Source organism: Cyprinodon variegatus, unplaced genomic scaffold (assembly GCF_000732505.1).
Source record: "Cyprinodon variegatus isolate N-32 unplaced genomic scaffold, C_variegatus-1.0 Scaffold126, whole genome shotgun sequence".
NCBI classification, from domain to species: domain Eukaryota; kingdom Metazoa; phylum Chordata; class Actinopteri; order Cyprinodontiformes; family Cyprinodontidae; genus Cyprinodon; species Cyprinodon variegatus.
The window spans coordinates 222,306-229,189 of record NW_015150579.1 but is presented as its reverse complement, the minus strand read 5'-3'; positions in this window follow the sequence as shown (position 1 = coordinate 229,189).

Below are 6,884 nucleotides of genomic sequence, written 5' to 3'. Positions count from 1 at the left end.
TATGAAAATAGATTTAATCTACCAGCATTAGGTTGCCCATAGCTATTCTTGTTTAGATATTGATGAGAACAAAACAGAGAAAACATGATGTTTTGATATTGCAGCTAAATATCACAATGACTCCATAGATTGCAATTAACACAAATTTTCCTCGCTACCCTCTTTTCCATCATGTTCCCACCACTTCCTCTCAGCTTTACTTTCTCTTTCAAAAAGACAAGCAAAGAAGACAGCAAATGATTGAGTGGAAAATTAAAAATATGTAACTTTGCCTCCAAATGGTCCTTTTGTTGTTAGGATACTGCAAACATATGTGATATTGTTAGAAAAACAGTGATTCAGTGTGTTTTCCAGCTTTAATGAGGATTTACACAGTTGATTTGTCAAAATGAAGAGGTCATATCAACAATTAGTGAAAAAAAGGCTATACATTTGAAACCCTCCTTAAATGTCAAAGAATACAAATTTTTAACACTGGGCTATTGGATAAAAAACCCTCTTCATGTAATTATTGTAAGAACAAGTATTAAATAGAGTGTGAGGTTAAAATCAAAACTCTACACATTAAACTAGAATAAAAAAATGGTATGGGCTGGCCCATTCCTGGCTTATTTCTACCATTTTAGCTATTGCCCTCTTTATATAATAAAAAATAAAAATTATAAATAGATAAAACAACAAGATCAAGTGATATAAATGAATCACAGCTCAAAACCACAATGTTTCCTTGTTCTATGGCTGTTTTATTTTTTTTCTGACACGGCTATGTAACTCTAAACGGAAATCCTTTTACTGTATTTGCTGGTCATGCTTTTAAATCCAACTAAAATAATCAACTTTTTCAACTTTACCTAAAAGAATGTATTTCATGCAATAAAATCCTAACTTTTATTATCAAAAGTGGAAAAGTTCTCAATTCTTATTTCTGACTAACTATTGAGATTAAAGATCGACCCACCACCTCAGACTTGTTTCAGAGACAAAAACAAAGTCATCAATATTTCAATGAGCCACACAGACAGATGAAAGAATGTTTTACATGAATCTAACTTAATGCCACTAAATAAGCGATGCTAAACATCTGTAAAACATTTTCTTTGTTTTTATTTTTATTTTCAATCCTTAATAAAAACATTAAAGACTTTTATCTTTCATTGTAAATGCCTTCTTCGTGCATAAAATAGTTACTTGATAGTACGCTGCCTGATGGAAGACTTTGCAGCTTTGAATTGTTTCTTGAGAATAGATGGTTCTTCTTTGCATCTGATATTATCTGTTTATGTGTTGATGATATATTAATGTTTGCATGCATACAAACCAACCAAACACAGATGAGGTCTGTCTTTTCCATAAAAGGATTGTTCGGTTATAGAGCTGAAAGGAACAATTACCTGAAAGTGAAATGTACTCATTGTAATGTATCAATTAAAATACAATAAAAACCACATTGAAGCCGTGTAATTCTTAGTAAAGAAAGTAATAACAGTACTTGTCACTTAAAAAAGTAAACACATATATGTACTGTAGGTATGACCTATACTGTAGAGGAGGATATATTGTTTGGTTTAAAATGATTGCTATTTGATTAACTCCCCAACAGCCTGTGCAGCGTAAACAGAGGACAAGGAAAATAAAAAATGTCTGCACATTGTTTCAATCAGTGGGCTAACGTCTGTAAATAAAGACCAAGAAGTCCATCATACTTTGTAAAATGACAGATCACCTTTTTTCCCCCTTACTTTCTGAGATTAAATCAGACTTTCCCTGTTAGGAAACAGGATTATCAAAAGTTTTTTTTTTTTTTGCTAAATCCAATAGCAATCTGGAAGACATTTCAGAAATATTTTTATAATATAGCTCAATTTAGATTCTGAAGTTTACATACACTATAATTAAAAAGCCTTTAGAAACAATCCAAATCTCAGATGATGTCATCATGGCTTTACATGTAGCTTACAAACTTTGAGCTACAAGAAAGTACGCTTCAGAATATTCTATGAAACCATGGATCAAAGGGACAACTTGTTGTGTAACCAGACAATTCATGACAGGAAATAAAATGTCTGGTCCATCAATGGGTACAATTTCTAGCTGCCTCTAGGTGCATCATTTATCTGTTCAGTAATTTATATGAAAATATAAACACCATGGGACCTTCAGCTATCATATCATTCAGGAGGTAGGGAGACAAAATTTTTTTGGTGTGATGTTTATCAAAAGAAAAAGCAATCCAAGCCAACCTAGGCTTTTGTGGATAACTCGCCAAAGTGAATATTTTGTTTGCCAATCATGGTATAGCCTATTTGGACTTGAGTCCTGACGTTGTTACATAATATTGATGACACACGTTAATGAAGCACGAGTTCTGCTAAATCATCCACATCCATGGGATCCGTGGGTTATTCCAGACCGTCGATCTGCCTTTGCTATGTTTGTCTTTGGGTATGTTCCTTTTTTTTTTAAGAAATGCAGTGGGATTTTAATGCAAGGTGATGTAATGAGACACACATCTTCAAAACATTTTTAATTTGTAAAGCTACTCCACAGGATATTATCGTAAAGACCTTGGAAATGAATATATATTTGGCAAACGTGCAATGGGCCTATGGGTGGTTTTATTTTTGTTTTCTGTGGTTTTTGCTCTTTGAACTCTCCCATGGACACCATTTTTATTATTGCAACATGCTTCCTGTTTCCAAATGTTGAACTCTGACCTTATCTGATTCAAATTAAGCCTACTCTGCTTTGGATGTTTTTATAGGCTTTTCTTTAACCTCCTAGAGCAATGCACTAGTGAGTTCTTTGGGTAATCCTTGCAGACTGGTCACTCCTGAGAAGAATCATGGTTGTTTGAACTTTTATCCATGTGGATAGTAGTACTCACTGTGGTGTCAGGCTCCCAAATCATTAGATATTTGTTGGTAAAACTATCTGAACTGATATATATCCATTACTTAATTTTTCCTCTCTTTTTTTTTATTGGCATGGTTATTTTTTTTTATATTTCAGATTTCTCCAAGTGGAAGGAAACAGGTAATTTTTAACTAGTATCATGATTCTATAATAATCAGGTCTGAGTGTGGCTGGTTAAAGTAAAATTAGCTGTCTAAAAAATGTGGTTACATGTAATGTGTGAGTAAATAGGGGACGGGAGATATCTTATCAGATTGGTTTGGACAGCTTTACTTAATTATGGGGGCATATGGTACTCCAACATACTAAAAGTTGATCAATTCTGTTAAGACCTAAGAGTTTTTGTAAGAGAAGTATACTGACGATCAAGGAACATAGCAGACAGGGTGGGGAGAAGGTTGTGAAGAAATTTAGAGCACAGTTGAGTTCTAGAAAATGTCCAAAGCTTTGAATAGACACAGAATATGGCTCAGTTACAAACTTACTAAGAGATGGCCATCAAAGAGTGAAGCAGCCAAGAGAATCATGGCAGCTCTACAGTGTTAAACAGCTCAGGTGGGAGAATTTGTTGATACGGAAACCATGAGTTGTCTGGACATCTTAAGTCTGATTGTTCCTTATGTTCCTAACAGAAACACTTTGCTCTCAATCTGCAGATTTACTAGTGGTTCCTAGAATTTCTAAAGAAGAATTGGAGGCAGATCTTTAGTTATAAGGCTCCTCTCCAGTGGAACCAACTTCCAGTTTCAGTCTATGAGGCAGGCACTCTTTCTACTTTTAAGACTGGGATTAAAACTTTCACTGTTTATAAAATCTTATAATTAAGAATGGCTCACGTTATCCTGAGTTATCTCTATAGTTAGGCTGCTATAGGCTTACACTGCTGGAGTATGTCGAGACCACTTTTCATAATTCTGCTTCATTCTAGTTCTATTATTCAATTTCCAGTATTTTTTAGTTCAACTTCTAACTTTATGTCCTCTCTTGTCATAGTAGCTTATTTTTTCTGGTGCTCTTTTTAGCTGTGACACCAATTATATGATGATATTTCTTCCCTAGACATAGCTATGACCTAAGTTTTTACTGTGACTACTGTTTACACTTCAATTAATCTTTTTTGACATAAAAAAACAGCTTAGAGCATGCATGCTTAACTGATTATTTCCACATAGGAAGCTAGTTTACCATGACCCTTTCTAATATAGAAAGCATTTATATATTAGTTCTTCTATGTTACTCTTGTATGTCTGCTTCTGTCTTTCCCAAATCGGACGGCCGCCCAAATCGAGCCAGTTTCTGGTGGTAGTTTCTTCTTATTAAAAGTTTTTCCTCTTTAGTGTCACTGCATCCATGCTCAGTGTGAGATTGTTGCAAAGTCAATTACACATGCAAGCAAAGGTCTACTGTTTCTACAGCACATGATCAGGAACAAATCCTGTTAAGTCTGCCCGATGCAATCACCTGGGTTTTCTTAGATATAATAGATTATTTGAATAGTCTCTATAAAGGGCCGTGAGATTGGATTGTATAGAGAAGAATATGCAATGTCTAGACAAGTTATGTTCAAAGAACCAATGATATTAAAACATGTGTAGATATGAACTAGAAAACAGCTAGTTATGGCTTAGAAAACATATAAAGGTATCTTTATAACTTGCAAATGTTCAAGGTTGTTTTATATATTATTAATTTTTCTTCTGAGGGTGTTCTATTCTCCCTTAGGCTGCCTTTTAAATATCCTTCTTTTTCTCAATTAGGGAAAGAGTTTAGTTATTGTTTTAATATCTGTGATTAAAAATCCAGGATTTTGTCTGTTTTGCAAAAGTGAAAGAAAAAAATAATTTGATTTTCACATTTTATCTATTTTAAGAACCTTTGTTTGCCCTGCACTCTGTTTGAAAATCAATTAAACGGACAGCCTGTAAATACTGCTAAACAAAGCTATGCCAGGAAGTACTCTCAAAAGATACATGATAATAATCCGAGGGCTTCTAAAAATATCACTATGCCATCCGCCACCAGAGTAAACCTTCAAGTCTGCTTAGTTCCACTGCCTGGGTCTATTTAGGGGAGCTCTACAGGCTTAAGAACTGGGCCTGAAATTTCTTTGCAGGAACATATTTATGGGACCTGTTGAAAAATGTCACAGGCTCCAGTTTTGCCCTTGGGCATCCAGAATCCTAAAGCTGAGACCAGGAGGCCCAATATAACAGCCATTGTGAAGCCCTGATGCTAAGCTTAACGGAAGCACGTGACCTCCACCCTACCTCCAGATGAACTTCACGGCAGGTGCCTGACTGCATACAAGGGCCTAAACATCCCTAATGTGGATTTAGTCGTCTGTCTTTTCTATGCAGCTCTCTGAGCACCACACCTGGAGAGACAATCCCATCAGCACCTAAATGAATATTCTGCAGCGTGCAGGTCAAGCATAATTAAAATGAGCTCTCTCAGGTGTGCAGTGTAAACAGTGAGGAAAGGGGATTTATAATTACAAGAAACACAGTCAATTAAAACCCCCAAAACAAGTTCTATTCAGGTTGAATAGACAGAGATATTGGCTAAATCCTGCAGGCTTAGGACTGTTATCTTTAGCCAACACACTACTACATCTGTTGACCCAAGCAGCTCTCACACAATGAGAACAAGAATGCAAAGTATTTCAGTTGTAGCAACAAGTAGGAGCAGCAAATAGTTCTCAAAAGCTTCTGGCAAGTGAAGCATTCATAATGTCATGTCCAATATGCTGACACAAGTAATTAAATATCATGTCAATATGCTTCTGAATAAACATTGATTTTAAAAATAGATGTTATGGTAAGATCCATTAAGAAACTGTCAAATTAATAAAAAAAACTGTATAAAAAAATTAGGTTAACTTGGATAATTTCTGTTAACTCTGAAGATTCTAGTTTATTCATTTTGCAATAAGATTTGAATATTATGAGACAAAAAAGACACAAAAAAAACCTAACTCGAGAAATGTCATGGTGAAGACTGCTGACCTGACAGTTTTCAAGCATTTAGTGAGTCCTTGAGCCCTCCCTAGGAAGGGTGGTTCACACATAAATATTGCTAAAGAATATGGCTGCTCAAAGAGTCATATATCTTAGAGTACTTTTGGAAAGTTTAGTGGAAGAAAAACTATACTAAAACAATTTCAACAGGGATAAACAAATCTTTGAAGGCCTTTGGGTAAAATCCCATGTGCTAAGCGTGTCTTTAGGGTCAAATTAACTGAGGCATACGCCTTGCAATTTAACCAGTAAAATACCAGCCACATTTTTTTGCAAGATTTAAACAGTTAAACGCTTAGATTCGTTAAGATTCAGACAAACTGCTGTGAGAAAAATCTAAGACACAAGAATTATGTGCACTGGCATATTGGCATACATGCATATTGGCATACATGCAACATGACATTGTTAAAAATTTCATTTAAACGTCAAAACTTTTACTTAAAAAGCCTTGAAGTCAGTTCCTTTAACCCTAAAAATAGAAGGCAGCTAACACTGTTAAATGTTGTTTGCTTCTTTCGATTTTCAATTTAGAGTTCTTAAATGTAGAGTTAATGTCGTTGCTCTTTTCTTTTCACTGTGTGATGACAATGAAAATGCTAAAACTGGTGGAAAATAAATCACAAGAGTAGATATTTGCCACAAAAAGATGTTTAAAACGAGAGGATGAAAAAGATTAAACCTTAATAAAGAAAAAAATAGCGGTGGCGGCATCATTCTATGTGGTGGGAATTTGGTCAGGAGTTAATTAATTTGTTAGGACTTTATTCATTTGGTTAGGACTTTATTCATTTGGTCAGAACGTTATTCATTTGGTCAGACCTTTATTCATTTGGTCAGAACGTTATTCATTTGGTCAGGACTATATTCATTTGGTCAGACCTTTATTCATTTGGTCAGAACGTTATTCATTTGGTCAGGACTATATTCATTTGGTCAGACCTTTATTCATTT